General features: G+C 44.5%; 1 protein-coding gene across 3 annotated transcripts in view; it reads right to left on the bottom strand.

The window, feature by feature from the left end:
• The window catches only part of LOC124711127 (cytospin-A), a 936,320-nt gene extending 914,782 nt beyond the window's left edge, over window positions 1-21,538 (bottom strand). For all 3 annotated transcript variants that reach the window (XM_047241015.1, XM_047241018.1, XM_047241017.1), the window contains exon 1: window positions 21,088-21,538. The gene's annotated coding sequence lies outside the window, so the exon portion shown is untranslated. The remainder of the gene's footprint in view (window positions 1-21,087) is intronic.
• Window positions 21,539-21,758: the final 220 nt, after the last annotated feature.

The following is a 21,758-nucleotide window of genomic DNA, read 5'->3' as shown; positions in this document are numbered from 1 at the left end:
GCAATGAATACCCAATTAGCACTCCGGCGTTCGTCTAAATTGCTAAGAGTTGGTTTGTAGTGTGACTGTTACGATCATATACTGGTGTTCTATATGTGAGCCTGGTGTGTGCAAGGCGAGGGAAAATTTTGCTGGCGAGCCAGTTTACAGGAACCGATCTGGTGCATGTCTTGCTCCGTTCTCGGTCCACTACCTGTTGTCTTAGATTTGGTGATGCTATATAGAGATATGAAGCCGGGCCACTGGCTTCAACTGTAGCTTGCCAGTGAAGAGTCTGATTGTGTCGTTTAGCTAGACATTAATTTTGTCAACATGATCGATCCTAGTTCACACAGGAGCGCAGTATTCGACAACAGAATAGACAAGCGGTTGTGTTGAAATGCGCAAAATGTCTCCCTGCTCTTCCGAGCTAGTTCCAGTCTCTGTTCCGATAATATTGTTTCCACCTGTAAATTAATTTCCTTGTCCGGTTATTCCTAGAATTTCTGTCGGTGTATCAAATGTTCAAGCAACTTATGGTAATGCAGCTGGGTGACGTCTTCGACAACCGCCGATATTCGTATAGCAACCAGAGAGTGCTGTGCAAGGAAATTTAAAGCACCTTTTCTGTTGCAGAGCACTGCCTCGGCAGCGGTGGCGGTCGTGTGGAATATAACATAGAGATTCTGGCGTGCACTTCTAGCTATTTGGGGCAGTGTTATTAAAGAAGCAGTTGAGGTAAAACTAGCAAGTGACGTTCCCTGAGTCGGAAGACTTCTGTACACAAACTGACACGGATTTAGAAAGCATCGCACTTGTGAAACTCAGCTTGCCCTTTTTCACATGACCTCCTATGAACCAGGGATAAAGGGCAACAGGTAGATTCCATATTCGTAGATTTCCGAAAAGCGTTTGACACGTGCCCCACTGCGGACTGTTAACGAAGGTACGAGCATACACAATACGTTCCGAGATAAGAGCACGTCGAACACTCCTTAAGTAAAAGAACCCGGTACGTTGTCGTCGACGGCGAATGTTCATCAGAGACAAGGGTATCCTCAGGAGTGCCCCAGGGAAGTGTGATAGGACCACTCTTATTCTTTATATAAATAAATGATCAGATGATGAGGTTGGGCAGCAACCTGGGTCTGTTTGCTGATGATGCTGTGGTATACGGGAAGCTGTTGTCATTGAGTGATTGTAGCAGGATACATGATGACTTACACAAAATTTCTAGTTTGTGTGATGAACGGCAGCTTGCTCTAAACGTAAGTTAACGCAGATGAGTAGGTAAAGCCATCCCATAAGGTTCGAATACAGTATTAGTGGTGAGGTGCTTGACAGTCACGTCGACTAAATATCTAGGCGTAACGTTGTCATGCGGCATGAAATGGAACGAGCACGTAAAGACGGTAGTAGGGAAGGTAATGGTCGACTTCGGTTTACTGGGAGAATTTCAGTGATGTGTAGCTCATCTATAAAGGAGATGCGTATACAGCACTAGTGTGGCCCATTATTGAGTATTCTTCGCGTGTCTGGGATCCCCATTGGGTCGGATTAAAGGAAGACATCGAAGCGATTCAAAGGTGGGCAGCTAGATTTGTTAGCGGTAGGTTTTATCAACCTGTGAGTTTATTACGGAGATGCTTCGTGAACTCAAGTTTGAATTTCTGGTGGGAAGACTACGTTCTTTACGCGGAACACTACAGAGAAAATGTTTAGCATTTGAAGCTGAGTCCACAACGATTCTACTGTCACCAAAGTACATTTCGCTAAAGACCACAAAGATCAGATGAGGTAAGAAAAATTAAGGACCGTACGGAGACATACAGACAGTAGTTTTCCTCTCGATCTCTTTATGAATAGAACAGCAAAGGAAATTCTAGTAGTGATACTAGGCACTCTCCGCCACTCACTATACGACGGCTTGCAGAGTGTCTGTGTGTAGTTAGATGTAGATGAATGGAGATGGAGGTTTTCAGTAAAATTATGTTTGGAATCCTACTCTCTCCTTCGTCAAACAACAAAGAGGCAGACTTAACGCTAAGTGTTCACCCCTTGGTAATTAATATTCACATCCGATAACTTCTCTGGTCGATCGTCTTCGGTTGTGTGGTGGCGCTAGTTGTTTAAAGTCTGGGTGGTGCATTTCTGCATACGTCGAACTATGTTCAATTCGTGATCGGCGTAGCCCCGCCCATCGAGGGTTGAACTTTCGTTGCAAAGCGATCCCTCGTTGCATTTTGCCTTGAAAATGACGGGTTGTTCACCTATCGAAATATCGGCAGTTGTCAAAGCTGTCACTCGGCTGCATTGCCATAAGACGCTTGAACAATGTTCCTAAACGTTAGTACAGCGAACACTGGGCTTAACGATCCGAGGAAAGAGCAGGTACTGCTTCTGCTCTGATGCTTTCATGACTAACATGCGCTCACAGTCGAATGCAGAACGCTAATTAATGTATGAATGATTATAACTAGAGAAACCCCAGCACAGGGTAGGTTCATAAATGCAGGACAGGGCACAGACAACGTGAAGACGAACACGTATTACTGTGAAGGCCTACAGATTGCCTCCGTGGTTTCTAATGTTAATCGCGGCGCAACAAAAAATGAGATTCAAAATATGCTACACAGCTAGCTACATTGATACTAAAACTCACACTATAATGCTGTAAGAGGCGATCAAAAAGATTCGCTGTTGAGCTGTTGCTGCGGCGTGTACGCAACGTAGCGCGACTGTGGCGCCGGTATAGGCACCGAGGTGTGGGCAAGGGATTACTGTGCCATTCGTGTCTTTCAGACGTCCGTACGCTCGGGAAAAGCGGAAACGTTAACTACGAAGACGGTATTACCAAATACGTCCAAACAGAACCAACGTGCTGTTTATTCTTTTCTTGGTTGCCGAAAGGCAAACGTGCGTAGACATCCATCGAAGAATGAAGAATGTATATAAAGCAGCATGTCTGACGAAAACGACCGTTGTGGAATGGTGCGCCAAATTCTGTACTGATCGCAGTTCGACACAAGACGCCCTCCGATCTGAGAGCCCAGCCTCATCCGTTACGGACCAACTCAAGTGGGAGACACTCGGGTACCCACCCAGTAGTCCTGGCGTCTCCGCATACGACTGTCACGCCTTCGGTCGCTAAAAAAAAGACTCTGAAGGGTCAACAAGTCCCGTGGGACGAGGGTGTGCAGAAGGCAGTGACGGACTTCTTCACGCAGCAGGACACGGTGTTTAACCAAACGGGTTATCTTCAACCTGGTGCGTCGAGTGGGATGATTGCCTCAATGTTCACGGCAATTATGCCAGCGTGGCATACCGATTCTGAACAGAACAGAAATTTGTTGATCGCCTTTTATAAACAAAAATCGGCATTTACTTTACGGTGACTACACCAATTATTTTCTGAGATGAGAAGGTCGGGAGCGGGCCTTACTCAGCTTTGAGGAGCCAAATGACAAGACTTTCGAAACAATAAACTGTGATACAGAGACATAGGCCACCAAAATAATGTCAAATGAAACTATGTCACTAGTATCAGAACCACACAACATTTACAGTTTACAGACGGTACGAAATAGATTTTCTTTTTTCATAGCAGGAAGTCTAATTTCATTAAACATAATTTTTTTTTAGTTGAATGTTTCTCGCTGCCATACTTTATCTGTATAGACGAAATATTGTACACTGTAACTCTCGTCTGCATCACACACACACACACACACACACACACACACACACACACACACACACACACACACACAATTTTAACTTTGTCTACTACAATTAATAACACTGTCACAGGAATAAGTTATAACACTCCTAAACATTGGTTCTAAACAGGGATTTCAGGTGGTCTCCCTTGGTTATCAAGAAAATGCGGGGGAAGCTAGAAGTCGCCTCCCAAATATTCCCAACTAGGATTCCCTCTGCACCACTCCCGTAAGACATTTGACTGTAAATGGTGAATTTTTACGGAACCGAAATTCAAAAAGTCCACTATGCTCCTTGGGCATTCTCTGAATGAAAAGTGAAAAAAACTTCCAACTATCGTTCTGGCTCACGTACACTGCACATGTCGAGCAAGTCATCAATTTTATTCTGTGTACGCACAAACAAATATGCCTGGATATTTACTAGTCTTTCTTATATTTAGAATGGGCCATATTTTTCCAGATTTAAACTAAAATTGAAATTTTGAAATTTGTGGTAAATGCCTATGCGAGCGAAATGCTGAGGTCATCGGTCCCTAAACTTACACACTATTTAATCTAACTTAAATTAACGTACGCTAAGGACAACACACACCCATGCCCGATAGAGGACTCGAACCTCCGACGGAGGGAGCCGCGCGAACCGTGGCAAAGTCCCTCAGACCGCGCAAACCGTGGCAAAGTCCCTCAGACCGCACGGCTACCCCGCGCGGCAGACCTAAATTGAAAGTAGTTTCAGTCCCCCATTTCTAACCACGATTTTCGTTTGTTTCCTTGGTAGTAAGGCATATAGAACCTGAAATCCCCTCCCATATATTTTTAGTTTGGACTCCCTTTGTCCAGCTACTAACTTGCCTGGTACTGGGCTGTAAAGTCCCTGACTCTCCAAAGGATCATTTACTCGAACGGATCCCCCAATCAAAATGGGTACGGTATGTAAAGTACTAAAAGAAAGATCTTCAAAAATGGTTCAAATGGCTCTGAGCACTATGGGACTTAACATCTATGGTCATCAGTCCCCTAGAACTCAGAACTACTTAAACCTAACTAACCTAAGGACAGCACACTACACCCAGTCATCACGAGGCAGAGAAAATCCCTGACCCCGCCGGGAATCGAACCCGGGAACCCGGGCGTGGGAGAAAGATCTTCTTCGTATCCTTATCTACAGGTCTGACATAATCTTGTCGTTGCCACAGTTATAGATTGAGAAAATAGGTTATTTTTCGGCACCATGACATTTAATTTCAAAAAGAAATTACTAGCCACCGGCCATCTTCAGATGACAGTAGGAAGCAGCAGTTCACTCACAGGAACGCTGAGAAAACCATATTGTCAGTGTGCCTGTGAGTGAATTATTGCTTTCTCTTATGAACTGAAGACAAGAGCAGATAAGGTCCGAAACTTCCTGTTGAAATTATATGATTCTGCCGGACACTAAACAATTTTTAATGGTATTTCAATAATCACTGACGTCTCCATCACGACCGAGATATCTTTATTCCCAATTACAATTTGTTAAGGAGCATTGTAATGCAAAATGTTATGGATGGAAACCGAAGTCTGCGCTCCTGCAGCTAAATAAGTGATTCTTTTTGTTGAATCTTTTGCAATACCGATTGAGGAAAACAATGGTGTTTCATACGGACGGACAGTGCGGGTGATGCTGTGTAAGACATACGTGCGAGCATTTCAAGGGCCACCTAGTCCTTACCTGCGATGTCTTTCAGACAATCATATGTATTGTCGATCTAGTATCGTGTGTGTGAACGGAAAGAGAAGTTGAGGCTATTACGAGTGCATAACTACGGGCTGCCCATATCGTCGTTTGTGTAATGTAGCGGTTATAACGTCTGCTTCACACGCAGAAAGTACCGGGTTCGATTCTGCGTGGGAACACGGATTTCTCAAATATTTTCAACTTTGGGTTTCTCGTTTCAACCGATTTCTCAAGTCCTTGTAACCCTGCTTCAGGTTTTCAGTTGTTTTCTAAACTCGACCAAGGCGAAGCTGGGACGCTTCCTTTCAATAGGATACCATAAATTTCCATTCCCATCTATGACAATCCTCTCCCTCCAATGACCTCATCGTTTGCGGCGGGACATTACACACAGGTCTTCCTTTCCTCTTTATACACCATTCTACGTGTAGATACGTTACAGCCTCGATTTCTTCTCAATTCTGCAGAGATCGATGTACAAGGAATGCATTATCGCTGATACGGCTTATCAAAGACAATGTCAGATAGATGACTGATTAGATACGCTTCTGAATGAGTCTGAAATAGTTGCTCTCAAAACACCAGTGTTCGTGCGTATCCACTGTCGTAATAAATGGAAGATAGGCAAAAACAACAGTTACCTCGATTTCTTCACAGAGAAGGAACAAATACAAGTTTTCAAATCGTTGCTTTGAAGATTATGTTGATTTGAAAGCGAAGTAATAGATTTGCCTCGGATACACTGTCCGTGCGATGTCATATTATGTAGGACACGATTTTACTCATAGCAGCTATTAATTCGGTGAGAAATACTTGGTCCAGACCGTAACAGGTTCTACAGAATGATTACCCTTGGGCACAGAAATGAAATAGGATTGAATAATGATCATCACATAACATGATCTTATTCAATTCTGGAGAATTGATAAGTTGAACAACACAGTTTTACGTGTAGCACATCTTTGCAAAGTGAGTATTCTTTGCTAATGTTCTCTACATGTTACCGTAGTAGAATTTAGGACGGAAATAAAACGAAGGTGGAAAATGACTATTATACAATGTAGCGTAAGAAAGTTATTAATGTAAAGTCAACAAATGATTAAATTCCAAGTAGAAAATATCGTTTGTTGCTGCAATACATGCAGTTATTTGGTTCCCTGTTTATTAATTCACTCAATATGATTCATATAGGGGCTAAAGCGAACAACCAAATATCGATACCAACGATATTCAGAGAAAGTATATGGTTTTAGGAGCGATTATAGCGCAGCAATTATTTCTGTTATAACACTAATACACTACGAAATCGCACTGTCCACACGAGGACTATTTCAAAAGCCGGTCAGAGTAGCCGTGCGGTTCTAGGCGCTACAGTCTGGCACCGAGCGGCCGCTACGGTCGCAGGTTCGAATCCTGCCTCGGGCATGGATGTGTGTGATGTCCTTAGGTTAGTTAGGTTTAATTAGTTCTAAGTTCTAGGCGACTGATGACCTCAGAAGTTAAGTCGCATAGTGCTCAGAGCCATTTGAACCACTATTTCAAAAGTAACGGCCAGCTGGATGAAAAAAAATAGCACCACTTGCAGCGTTCTGCTGCTTCTTGATAGGGAAAAAGAGGACGATGTACAGTCTATTGGTTTGATCGATTTAGCGAATTTATGTCACATGTGGCGATTTGTATTTATTACTCCAAATCAATTTTCTAAATAAGCATTACTTTTATCACTTTATTCATTTCATAGCTGTTATTTTTACATTAATTTCATTATATATTTCAGAACAAAATTCAGTCGTCAATTGCACAGATAATTTTATTTCGCTTTACCGATTTCAATAAATTAGTTTCTCGTTTCGGAAGCCTGCAAAATTGGGCATATTGTAAATCATTAGACCTTGGCCATGCATCTGACGACAGAATTTTATTCTGAAAGGCATATGTTTCTTACAAATTTTGTAGTAATTCCATCACCGCAAACAGGTGGCCAAATAATATTTTTTGTTTAACTTGGGTCTGGCGATCTGCGGTCACATACACCAATACTGTTGTACGTTTTAACAGCACAGCCGGCCGGTGTGGACGTGCGGTTCTAGGCGCGTCAGTCTGGAACCGCGCGACCGCTACGGTCGCAGGTTCGAATCCTGCCTCGGGCATGGATGTGTGTGATGTCCTTAGGTTAGTTAGGTTCAAGAAGTTCTAAGTTCTAGGGGACTAATGACCACAGATGTTGAGTCCCATAGTGCTCAGAGCCATTTCTAACAGCACACCTACATCTACATACACACTGAGGTCCCGTAAGTCATGGGACAGCGACATGCACATAAACAGATGGCGGTAGTATCGCGTACACAAGGTATGAAAGGGTAGTGCATTGGCGGGGCTGTCATTTGTACTCGGGTGATTTATGTGAAAATGATTCCGACGTGATTACGGCCGCACGACGGGAATTAACAGACTCTGAACACGGAAACTGTAGTAGGAGCTGGAAGCGAGGGACATTCCATTTCGGAAATCGTTAGGGAATTCAGTATTCCGAGATCCACGGTGTCAAGAGAGTACCGAGAACACCATATTTCAGTTGTAATCAATGTGGGAAGTACGATGAACGTATCCGCTAGGACAGTGCGGCGAAATTTGGCGTTAATGGGCTACGGCAGCAGGCGACCGACGCGAGTGCCTCTGCTAACAACGCAACATCAGCTGCAGCGCTCTCCTGGGCTCGTGACGATATCGGTTGGACCCTAGACGACTGGGAAACCGTGGCTTTGTCAGATGAGTTCCAACTTCAGGTGTTAAGAGCTGATGGTAGGGTTCGAGTGTGGTGCAGATGCCACGAAGCCATGAACCAACACTGTCATGTTTACATGGAATGGACTGGTTCCTGGTTACACTTTGCTACTTGAAATCCATACGCAGCAATTCATGGACTTCATGTGTCCAGACAACGATGAACTTTTATGGACGACAATGCGTCATGTCACATTCTGGACAACTCGAGCGAATGATCTGGCAACCCAGATCGCCCGACTTGAATCCCATCGCACATTTATCGGACATTATCGAAAGGTCAGTTCGTGTACCAAATCCTGCACCGGCAACGCTTTCGAAATTATGGACGGGTACAAAAGCAGCATGGCCCAATATTTCTGCAGGGGACTTCCAACGACTTGTTGGGTCCATGCCACGTCGAGTTGCTGGACTACTCCGGACAAGAGGAGGTCCGACATGATATTAGGAGGTATCCCGTCACTTTTGTCTCCTCAATGTATATACTCCCCAAGTGATTTTACAACGTACCGTTGAGGGTACAAGTGTGTTCACATAAAGAGAAAAATAACCGTATATACGCCTCTGTACGTACCCTACCTATCAGACCTTGTTTGCACGATTCCTATGCGAGGAAACGATGGTGGCAGCATAAGGGTCGCACAGTCTGCTTTGAATACATATCCTCTACATTATCCCAACTGAGTCTGACAGGACCTTTCTCTTCTTTCTTCGACGAACTCCCTTTTTCAGTTCCCAGACCATTTCTTTTGCACTTCCGTATGAGTTGTGTCGACCTGTTACGACCCTAGCAGCACCTCTTTCAGTCCGTCCCATGCCTCTTGTCTTGTTCACTTGACAAGGACTCCAAACACTGTAACAGTACTGTAGAACTGGTCGCACTAGCGTCTCGTATGCGATTTCCTTTACAGATACGTTGCACTTTCCCAGCATCCTTCCAGCAAATCTGAGTCTTTCGTCCTTCATTCCTAAAACGAATTTTACGCGCATCTTGTGGTATCGGTAGCTACGATGCCACGGCGTAGGTGCAAGTTCGTAGGTTGGCACTACGACACCGACATCAACGACGGCGCCCTCTAGCCAGCGTTGATCAGCTCTACGAGCGCCGCTGCAGATTCTCCCCATTTGATCCCGAGGAGACGACCTAGCAACAATGTTTCTATTTCACAGTGGGCTAACCACTACTTGTAACTTAGGAACTTGATGTACGGCTTCACATCCACGTGCTCATCTGTACGCAAAGTTAAGTAAAGGTGATTTTAGTTCACACTGCAGCGCCGAGAGTTCTACCTCACCTGCTCCTCCTAGCTTCCTACATTCGGCCTACCCTTCAGTTTTCAGGAGCAGACCCACGCGCCGCCTTCCACGCAGGATACAAAACATCTCATCTCTAATTCTTCTTAGCATTTTCCCTAAACACTTTCAAGAGAGCTGCAATGCATCAAACCCAGAGGAAATTCTGAACAAACTTTTCCGCGATTCCTTTCGATTGTCCAGCGCGGTACTTCTCTGTACACAGCAACATCATCAGCCAACAATCTTACAGCGCCACTGACCCAATCTGACAAATCGTTTATGTATTTTGAAAAGCCCTACTACGCTCCGTGGAAGTACCCCTTGTGGTGTCCTCCGAAGAGCGAGAGCCCAAGGCAAGGTTGGCAGCTCTCAACGAAACCACAAGTAAACAGAGTCGCTGCCAGATGCAACGACGAATGAGAGACGGTGATGTAGATACGCCAGGAAGAGTTTCCATACGCCACCGCATCGGCTCGGTTGCTTACGTCCGAGCGCAGTGCCGTCAGTCCAGTCAAAAATCATTGGCAAAGACGACAACATCGTCTCTCTGCCGAGACAGCAATGCGACAGTTACAGAACTCGGCATACAAGCTTATAGTCACCTGTATTTTGTAAGAAGAGACTAGTATTTTATTCCGTATCGAGTGATACGGTAGTGCTCAGTTGTTGTTGTTATGGTCTTCAGTCCTCAGACTGGTTTGATGCAGCTCCCCATACTACTCTGTCCTGTGCAAGCTTCTTCATTTCCCAGTACCGACTGCAGCCTACATCCTTCTGAATCTGCTTAGTGTATTCATCTCTTGGTCTCCCTCTGCGATTTTTACCCTCCACGCTGCCTCCAATACTAAATTGGTGATCCCTCGATGTCTCAGAACATGTCCTACCAACCGATCCCTTCTTCTAGTCAAGTTGTGCCACAAGCTCCTCTTCTCCCCAATTCTATTCAATACCTCCTCATTAGTTATGTGGTCTACCCATCTAATCTTCAGCATTCTTCTGTAGCACCACATTTCGAAACCTTCTATTTTCTTCTTGTCCAAACTATTTATCGTCCACGTTTCACTTCCATACATGGCTACACTCCATACAAATACTTTCAGAAACGACTTCCTGACATTTAAATCTATACTCTATGTTAACAAATTTTTCTTCTTCAGAAACGCTGTCCTTGCCATTGCCAGTCTACATTTTATATCCCCTCTACTTCGACCATCATTAGTGCTCAGTAATAAAAACTCATGGCATTCCTGTGGACAAGGATCGTTACCAAGTTAAGTATTTAATCTTGGTCAAGTTGCACTAAAGCGATTTAACATTTTATTTGTTGTAGTATCACCTCGGCCCCTCCACGAGTAAAGCTAAGTATCCACCAGTGTACTGAAGAGCGTTACTTCGTCTGGTACAACCCAACCGGTGTTACTTTAGTTTCTGTGCAACACTGACCGTTTAGTAATAACATACTTGGTTCTATTAGGCAAATAGATTTCTAATCATCGAACAGCTGCAAAGGTACTCCGTACGATCGTACGTTGGTTAGTGGCCAACGATCTGGTGCAATTTCGAACGCCTTTCGAAAACCTCGGAACGAGTTAGGTACCCGATGACATGCACTTATCGTTTGCAATATGTCGTGTATGAATAAACACGAACGGTACGCAACGGTTGATGAACGTCGCTGAAGGAATGAGATAGTTAATAATAATACCTCAGTAATACCTTTATTACTTGCAAACGCTTAGCTGTGTCCTCAGCAAACCACAATGATTCTCTTGCACTTAATGACGTATAGCGTTCATCGTTCGGGAAACGCGACCTCCACCAGGCGCAAAACAAAGTACACAGATGTGACTTTGGGAAGAAGTTGTTGGCGCACGTACACACACAGCTCTCTGGTGCTCGCACCGCAGACGTCGCGCTCAAGTGTTGAAACACAAGAGGCGGATCTTCCACAAACATGGCCGAGAGAAGGCTTATTACTACATAAACGAAAACACACACACACACACACACACACACACACACACACACACACACACACACACACACCAGATAATTCGGCGGCGGTATAAACATGAGCGACCGGAGATAACGCATCCGCCCGTGTTTGTCTTTTCGTGTGTGTGAAGAGGTCTGCAGTGTACGTGACAGGCTGAGCCGGCGCCATGGGCAGCCGGAGGGGCGGGAGACGAGCAGCCAAAACATTCCGGCGCTAGGGGAGCGACGGGGCGTCGTCGCAATCAATACCGACGCCGATCACGTCTGCGCCGCCCTAGACAACACTACTGTGCACCGCCGGCGCTTCTCCACAAAGCTGGTGCTTCCTCGCCGAAAGCAGCTCATACTTCCCATATACGACTATCTTGCTGTCATTTATAAATACAGTGAGACAACGTATTCAGCGACATTCAAATACACTGCTTGATAATTGCTAAGCAAAAACTGACTCTTGCTAAGGAACAACCGACAATTGTTCCCGAAGAACCGACAACTACTATGTAACACCCGACAACCGCTACGGAACACCAGACCCATGATTGTAAAACGGAATGTACAGGGCAGGATGTGTTAGCTGCAGCGAAGCCTGTGTACGAACGTCCTACATGCATCTGGCAGTTCATGCAGTACGATGTTGGACGAATGCTGCTGTGGAACCGATTAGCGTGGCATTGCATTTAGTATGGCAACTTGTCTGCAACACAACATCTGAGTGTTTACGATCGTCGGCGAGCAGTTGGACGGCTCGAAGCCGGTCAAGTGTCACTGCTGTGGCCACAGTCATTGGTGTATTCAAAACTGCCCTCTCACGGTTTAAAACAGGCCGCCAAAGTTGGAAATGCTATGCGAAAGAATGCCGATGGTCGTAGACGGATCACAACACCGCAAGAGGGTCAACATATAGCCTTAATGGCGAAAAGGAACGCACATTTAACTCCTAGGTAAATCGCTGCAGACCTTGCAACGCTATCGGTACGTGTGCCTGACAGAACCATTTCGCAGCGATTAAAGCAGGTTGGTTTTGTTTCGTATACTCACAAGAGGGTAAAATGCATGCCACTTCAACCGCGCTATTGTCGAGAAAGAGTTCGTTAGTGTAGAGACCACGATGGTTGGGGGTGAGCAGCAGTGGACCAAAGTGATTTCTCCGATGAATCTCGCTTAACTGCGGCAAGCGATTCTAGCCACCAGTTAATGTGGAGAAAGATTGGAACACGTTACACACCACAGAATGTTTACGCACGTCTTCTGTATGGTGCGGGCGTTATGGTGTCAGCAGGCATTACGGACAAGGGTCGAACACCGCTGCATATATATGAGCGGGATATCGTTACTGTGCAGCGGTATTGCAGGGAGATTATTCTGGATCATGCCACCCTGTCTAGAGGTGCGGTAGGTGCCGACTTCCTGTTTATGGACGACAATATCCATCCGCACAAGATCACTGAGGTGTTGGACACAGAGGAGAGTGATGATATTGAACGTATGGAATGGCCTACGTACTCCCAGGACCTAAACCCTATAGAACATACCTGAGATGCTCTTGAAAGATGTGTTTCTCAATGAATCCTCCTCTCCGAACCATTTATTCAAGAATTGAAAACCGCCTTGAGACAGGATTGGGAGAATATCCTCCAATGACTCCTCAACAGTTTGGTATCCAACATGAATAAAGGTACAAAATGTGCATTCGTGCCACAGAAGAGCACATTCCTCTCCGAGAGTTCGATGTCGAGCTTTATGTTGGGAGTCTGATCTGTGTCAAACATGAACATTATCTGTGCCCTGTTATTTTGCTTTCCCATTTTTCGTTATAAATATACCAGTCCACCTTTATTACGTACGTACTGTATTTCATGTCGTCCATCATTGCCTGTGATTATTCCTTTGCAACAATGTCTCTGTTCCTTCGCAGTTGTCAAGAAGTAGAGTTACTGGCTACAGTCTTCGGCAGCCGGGTGTCTTGCACAAACTTTTTATGCTGTGGACTCCGGCGCCGGACGTGCTTCCACCTGGAAGGCAGCACGTTCCACGTCAGAGCACAGTATGACCCGTTCTCTGAGAGGGAGTCCCGCACGGTTCGGCACTCGGTCCCCTGCTGTACATTCCGTAAACAGTGGATACGCAATCGTGCCCACGCGTGCAGATCGATCTGTAAACCGGCAACACGGCGCCATTTACGTGGACCATGAGCGCCTAGCTTATTCAGATCAGACTCTACTCTGCGTGTGACGACCTAATGCCATGGGAGGCAAAATGTGGATTGGTTTTCAATGCAGTGAAGAGCGAAACACACGTTTTAGAGAGACGTTCAGTACCCGTAGACTTAGACATCCTGTGTGGTGCAGTGCAATGGGGAAGCATGGCCAAGCGTCTGGATACCACTCTCAACAGCCGCCTAACATGGCTCCGACTCGTCGAAGAACTCGGGGGTAAAGCGCAGGTGGGGCTGCGCCAGACCCACCTGCTGCTAAATCATACGTCCTTTACAACACCTGCACACCTCTAAGGATGAAAGACAGCCATGTCAGAAGATGATGCAGTATCAATCAGTGCAGAGCGTTCATAACAGGACACAAACACCTATTAAATTATCACCGAAAATGTCACAACAGTAGTCCTCGTTTGGTTGTGGACAATGGTTAGAAACTCGTGCCTCTACCTATAGGTTCTTTGCAGCATATGGACTGAAACATCTTTGGTACCAATCTTCAACAAACTATCAGTGTTTTCATAATAAATAGCTTTAGTACTGTGCCCTCTTTAAATTTTCTCACTTCGACCAGTTACGGACAATTCATTTTTATTTAGGAATGACAGTCCCGAGTATTTACGTTGATAATGCCAGTAGTGTTCTGAGATAGCCGTAAATGCCAATAATATTAATGTGCCTAGGACGTGTGTGTGTGTGTGTGTGTGTGTGTGTGTGTGTGTGTGTGTGTGTGTGGCTTTGTTCTTGCTTTCACAAAATTTTTGCCTCTGTAGATCTTACTGCATGGAAATGCCCTTTCAATCGTCTTTTCGGTCTTCCAGTCCATACATTTAAATCTTATTCGCTCATATTTTTTCGAAATCTATTTTCCTTTAGGTTTCAATACCTTCTCTAATGGCAGTAACATCTGACGTATCACAGGTTCTCGATGTTTACTGGGTAAATTCAGGTAAATGCTAACATGTCCTCTGTCTTTAATGACTTCGCAGCGACAGACCATTGAAAGACAACGCGTAATTTTCCTTCTGTTCTTCATACACTGAAATTTTGCGAATCATAACTTAAACAAACGGGAGAAAAGTTATAACTAATAACGTAAACGTAACAAGAGAGATACGGAGGTGATTTCCAGTTCCAAGTTCCCACACGGATGTCCCATGAATAGTCAGTTGCAGGCTCCGAAGACTACTTAACTACAGTTGCGTACGTTGGGAGGTCAACAACTTAGTGACGGGCATTATGTGACGTAATTTTTGTATTACAAATGGAGGCAATTTGCGCACGGAGAAGACACATGAGATGCGCTAGTATGACACAAACCTCTTCGTACTGAAGCAGACGTCAAAAGTTTACAGTCTTCCCGGGTCTCAGTACTTAATATGGCATGAGGTTGATGTTGATAGTACTGTTCTTAGACATTAGTAAAAGAGTCTAATTCAGGATATATAGACGCATTCCTGTCATAAGAAGGCACGATACAACAAGCACACTGAGAGAAAGCTTGGTGCCTCGATGAACGCTGTGTACGCTTCACGACTCATAAGTAAAGAACAACAGGGAATGGCTGTGCAAGTATTATTTAACTATGAACGCGAAGACTATCTGACGGGCTACAAGTCGGAATGGAATTTAACGAATCTCCCCTGCTTCGGTCACAAGTCGGCAGGGAAGAGTTCAGGGGGAATACTACGTGAAATACGTAAATAAATAATTGTTCTTGGTACAGCACATGATCGGAATATTAGCCACAACATTAACAAAATAAAGAAGGGAAGAATCAAGAAAAAAATGGTTCAAATGGCTCTGAGCACTATGGGACTCAACTGCTGTGGTCATAAGTCCCCTAGAACTTAGAACTAATTAAACCTAACTAACCTAAGGACATCACACACATCCATGCCCGAGGCAGGATTCGAACCTGCGACCGTAGCAGCCCCGCGGTTCCGGACTGCGCGCCTAGAACCACTAGACCACCGCGGCCGGCAAGAATCAAGAAACTCCAAAACAAAGGCTGTGAAAGAATTTTTCGGGACCGCATAAAACAACATTTTTTAATGGCATTTACAGAAACGTAAAAATGCCGCGCGCTGCGAGTGAGACACAAACACAGACGGAGCAGTTACTCAAACAACAGAGCTACACTACCTTGGGCGAAGCTGTTCTACCAACAGCTGAGCTACAGTGTCTGAGGACAGTATCCTTCCACAGAAACGGGTATCCTTCCAAAGAACGGCGGAACCCTGCAGTATTCGTTTGCTTCCTAAACGCATGTACGTAATCCGGTGGGCTGCTTTGCGTCATTTGTCTAAAATCCCTCACCCTCAGGCTTATTTATATGATTTACAGGTCTCCGTCACAAACTGTGCACAGGCTTGCGAAGTATTTATGTACGTGTAAATGTACAGAAACGTAAAATTGTGCACACCACAAAACCGCAGAAAAATAGCGTCGTCTGACTACAATAATAATGAGTCATAAAATGGCTCTGAGCACTATGCGACTTAACTTCTGAGGTCATCAGTCGCCTAGAACTTAGAACTAATTAAAGCTAACTAACCTAAGGACATCACTCACATCCATGCCCGAGGCAGGATTCGAACCTGCGATCGTAGCGGTCACGCGGTTCCAGACTGAAGCGCCTAGAACCGCACGGCCACACCGGACGGCAACAATGAGTCATAATTATAATCAGTCAACTCATAAAAATATCTGAGCGTCACAGTTCGTATTGATAGGAAATGAAATAATAACATTGACTCAGTCGTAAGTATAGTAAGCTGCAGGCTTCGCTTTATACGTAGGATACTGGAAATTTGCAATAAGTCCGCAAAGGATACAGCTTACGAACGCCTTGTGCGACCCATCCTAGAATATACGAAGGTCATTTCAAAAGTCTTGCACGCTGCCCATGTGCGAACGTCACGATGGTGTGATCAAGTTGAAATTCATGTCAGTTGTGAGCAAGGCTTTAGGCGTGACGGTAGTATATGTTTTTGCTGGTTCGCGTGACTGGGTCGAGACTAATTCGGTGTTAAAACGGAAGTAGAAATCGAGTCAGGTCGGACTGCACGTAGTGACCAGCGTTCCTAAATCAAAATCGAATTCCTACGTGGAAAGAACCCAGCACAGTACCGCGGCGGTCTGCTCGTTTCCGTGAAGGTCGGGCAAGCACTGAGGACAACCCAAGAAATGGAAGGCACCAACTGCAACAGATTACACCTCTCAAGTTATTGTGACTAACATTTTCAGATAAGATCGTCGAAAAACGTACCAGGAAATTGCACATGAGGCGAGAATGTCTCACTTCAGTCTGCAGAATCCTAACTGAAAAAGTTAAAGATGAAACAAGTAGCTGCCAGATGGTTTCCGCATGATCGGAGTGAAGATCAGAAAAAGTTCGCGAAATAATTGCTTCAATGTTAACGAACTGAATGTGAACAGTTTCTGAAAAGGACTGTTACACTTGATGAAATATGGAAACACAGCCACAATGAAAAAGTTCCGATTTTCCACGCCCAATAAAATTCCGCCGCCAACGACCAAAGTTGAAAGTGATGATGATCTACGCGTACGACATGAATGGAGTAGGAAATGTGTAGTGTCTGTAACAGGCGCATACAACAAGCTGTTTCCGCAAAATGCTTTGCGCCCAAAAATTCATCAGAGAAGGCGAGACATGCTTGCAGCTGGTATCCTCACTTTGCACGTACCAGTGCGAGAAACGTTCGAAAAATATGGACGGGAAACACTTCCCCACCCATCATACAGTCATAACATGAGTCCACCAGTGTTCGATTTGTTTCTCAAACTGAAGGAACAACCCCATGGAAAACGTTTTGATACAGTTGATGAACCTCCCAGTTATGCGGCCAGAGTAATCAGACAGCCCAACAATGAAGGTGCCCTATCTGGCATACAAAAGTCGCCAAAATGTTGAGAAGCTGTCATAAACAAGAATGGAGATTATACCGAAGGCCTGTAAAGGTATTTTGTAAAATAAATTATTTTCTTCAGTTCTATCTTACAGTGTGCAGAACGTTTGAAATGATTCTCGTAGTTCGAGTGCGTTGTGCCTTTAGCAAACAGGGCTAACAAATGAGACTGATGGCATACAAAAAAGGGCAGCACGAATGGTTCTAGATTTATGTGACTCGCGAGAGAGGGTCGCAGAGATGAGAAACCTGAATTGACAGACGCTTGAAGATAGAGGAAGACTATCCCGAGAAAGCCTACTTACAATGTTCGAAAAACCAGCCCTAAGTGATGATTGTAGGAGTGTAGCAGGACCCGCTCCGTATCTCTACCGCAGGGATCGGGAAGACACGATTGCACTAATTACGCGCAAGCAGGCGCTTAAGTAACCATTCTTACTGCGCTCCGTACGCATTGGAACGGCAAAAACCCTAAAATCATGCATAACCGTGCTACGTCATGCACTTAACAGTGGTTTGCAAAGTGTTTATGCAGCTACAGGTACATTTTTACTCAACAGATACACATTAGAAAAGATCGTACGTTGGTACAACGCTATCAACTTAAGACGTGCGGTCGTTATAAGAGTAGTGCCATGAGATAAGAGTGACAGGTAGGGTCACAAAATTTAGACAAACAAAAGCGAGTCTAAACCCCGGCGCTGTGCTTTTCCAGGGACCGGCATCGCCGGGAAAGAACAGCTGCACAATGGGACACAGCCGAGCCGCCTTAAAAAGGCTATAACCAGATATTCATGCGACGCGAACTGCGTGCATCGAGCCATTGTTTTCAGGCGACGCTGTCGACAGCAGTGACTGCCGGCTAGCTATCCCACGGCGATGAATAAACTCTCACTTTGTGTGCTCTCCCAAGGGCGCCCATACGACAGTTTGTAGGGGAGGGGAAGAATATTGTTAATATTTTGCAAGACGAATGGCGACTTCTAAGTAAACATAAAAAAGTCGCAGTTCAGACCCCGTTAAAAACTTGCGTAATATCAACTTATAAATTATTTTCTTGATAGTAAAACAACACCTGACTACACCACACACACACAATATATTTTGCTATCCTTCATTGTCCCCCCCCCCCCCCCCGCCCCGTTTTTAATGTTATGTCTCATAACTAATAAGCACTACAAATTTCATGACAGAGAGCTAACCAGGTGTTTATGAAGCCGCAGAAAACCCAAATCACGGTAGTCCAACCTGGATTTGGACCTTGTTGCACTAACAACGAATTCAACATTTCAGTGGTCCGCCCTCTCATAGAGCAACCGGTGTAGATAAGATGATGATCTGCCCTGTTGTAATACGTAACCAGTATATAGTGAAAGATAAAGTGCTGGATGGCAGAGCGTAACGTCCTATGATCACAAACACACAAAACATCAGGAACGGTTATTAAGTTGGTTACTATGGCATGAAAGTAATTAGATATGACTTTGGATTCGCTGGCTACGCTTCGCAGAGGTAGCACCTCGTTTGAGCATTTTTGTTTCAGCATGTTGCAGATCTTGCGTTGTCGTGCGTCTTCTAGTAAAACACGAAACGATTAAAAACAGAAAAATCTGTGTATATGTTTCGACGATAAACATGTTATGTTGTTACAATGAGTGGCCACAATGTTTGAAACAGTGAAAATAACTGAAATATATATACTACATCCACGAGACGAAATGAACACACAGTCTTTCCAATCTTTTTATGTCTTTCTCTATTTCACTTTATCTTGAGGTAATATTTGAATCTCTGCATTCAGGCAGCTGCTAATGGCCTCAGAAGTAGTAGGAAATATTTCATCGCGAAGTTGTAACACACTCGTATGTCCGTGTTTTCTTACAAATAAATTTATTTCTTGCTAAATTCCGCCTTGAACATTAACAATGTTTTCTTCTTTCTATCCAGAAACGTTTCGCTGAAATTACAGCATCATCAGACACGATTTTCCACACAGAATAAAGTAACGTTAATCTTAACATGCCCAGCAGTAAATTTTCGTTGTAAAATACTTTTCGCATTAAGCTATGTACGGTTGCAGATGAAAAACTGAACGAAAAATAGCTGTAAAGAAAAATTCAGAAAAACAAAAACCAACATTATGTGGTGAGAAGTTACATATAATTTTTTGTTTGTTGTCACGTTTGTGAAAAAGTTTTCTTAAAAAGTGAAATTTCTGTATTTATAGACGGTAGGGAGCAATTTTACTGTTCTTTAATAAAAAGAAAATAAGGATACTCACTGATGATGTTGTAACTTCAGCAAAACATGTCTATGTAAAAGGAGAAAAAAATGTATTTGCTCAAGGCAGAATCTATCCAGAAACAACTTTATAATATATTTATTTTGTACTGCTGCAGCACCTAGAGAAAATCATAACGTGAAACGATTTTCCAACGGCTAATTTTTTTCACAATTAATTGCACGTTCACAATTTGCATTTTCTACCATAGTAGAATACTTGCAATGTGTTTCATCCTCTTGCCACCCTTCCTCACTAAACTGAACGTCGCTGCTCTGTATAAAGAAAAGACTGAAGATTTGTGTTTAAAACACCGTCGAATTCATTAACGACGGAGCGCAGTCTCAGACTGTGGAAGGAAATCGACAGTGCCATTTCAAAGAAACTATCGCGGCATTTGCATCAAGTATTTTAGGGAAATGACAAAAGGAAAACCTACATATGGATGACCAGACGGGAGTTTTAACTGCCATCTTCCCGAATACGATCCCAGCGTAACATCACTGCCCCATCACGTTCGGTTACTCATTGTAGTGCTTAGAGATACGTTTGTTTACTTGATCTTATCCGCGATGAAAATGATTAGCACTGCGCTTGTGTCTGATAATTCAGTGATAAATGCAAGCCATCTTCTATCACAGAAAGCATTTTTGTTAATCAACAGTATATTTCAACAGAGCAGTGGTAAACTCATCTAAACACTCAGTTTTCGGTTTAGCTGCGAACAATTTACTATGGCCTGGTGATTCTAATTTCTGTGCGGCCTTCGAAATTTAGATTTATCGCGTATTTCCTAAATCCTTAAGGCAAATGCTGAGACGGTTCCTTAGGAAGACACATGGCCAATTTCCTTCCCCGGTTCATTCAAGGTTGTGTCTGTGTGTAATAACATCTTCGTCGACAGGAAGTTCAACCTTAACTTTCCTTCTTTTCTTTGCTGTGAAGACTTACAGCTCCATTTTCGTGCTGGTAACAGTTACGCTACAGCCATCACATGTTTATATAGTTTTTCGTTGTCCTACTGGCAAAGTTGTACGAGTCTGTTTACATCTGATGTAAGTTTCCTGTAAGCGTAAGTGCTTTTGGATCGAATAGTTCCGAATAGAAAATACAGTCACAGTTTGAAACAAGTGCATAAATCAGAAACGCAAGCGGAGAGGGGCACTTACCCATGATTGCAGCAGTGACGACTGACGGGTCACATCAAACGAAGCAGTAGTCGAAAGCAGATCACTGATCGCACGAAGATCACCCCACAATTGAAAGTTCTTTAATTTCCTGTTGAAAGAAGCGTAATAACACTAAAAGCACTACACTGTATAGTCGCCGAATGACGGGGCTGTTTGGAACTGGCGAGTGGGGTGCGTCGACAGAATATAAGATCGAACGAGGGTGATTTCACCCTCCACGCAAAACGACGCCGCTTCCAGTAGCAACTCCCCACTCTGGTTTGTAGAACGGTGCACTATATTCAGCGCCAGAGACACTGTTGGGGCGGTGCTCGGGGACAGCGAAAAATAATTCAGAACTGCCGACGTAGGGCTCTCCTTTTAGCAAAACAACGCAAGCGGGCGCCGTTGTGCGACGACGGGCTTACGGCGTTTGCGCGCTGCCGCTACAGCCGTATGCCGACTACTGGCTTTGGACGTGGGCAGCGGTGCGCGCGGGACAAGCACAGGAAGAGAATGGATGGCAAGAGGGGTGGGGGGGAGGAGGAGGGGGGGACGCATTATGGGCGGGGGACGGGACGCGGTGTGCGCGCGCACCGGCCGGAGGTAGGGGAGAGAGGAAGGAGACCCGGGTCACGGCGAGCACAAAAAACGCCCAAAAACAGTACAGC

This window comes from Schistocerca piceifrons, chromosome 8, assembly GCF_021461385.2.
Source record: "Schistocerca piceifrons isolate TAMUIC-IGC-003096 chromosome 8, iqSchPice1.1, whole genome shotgun sequence".
Classification (NCBI taxonomy): domain Eukaryota; kingdom Metazoa; phylum Arthropoda; class Insecta; order Orthoptera; family Acrididae; genus Schistocerca; species Schistocerca piceifrons.
This window is presented reverse-complemented; position numbering and strand designations above follow the sequence as displayed.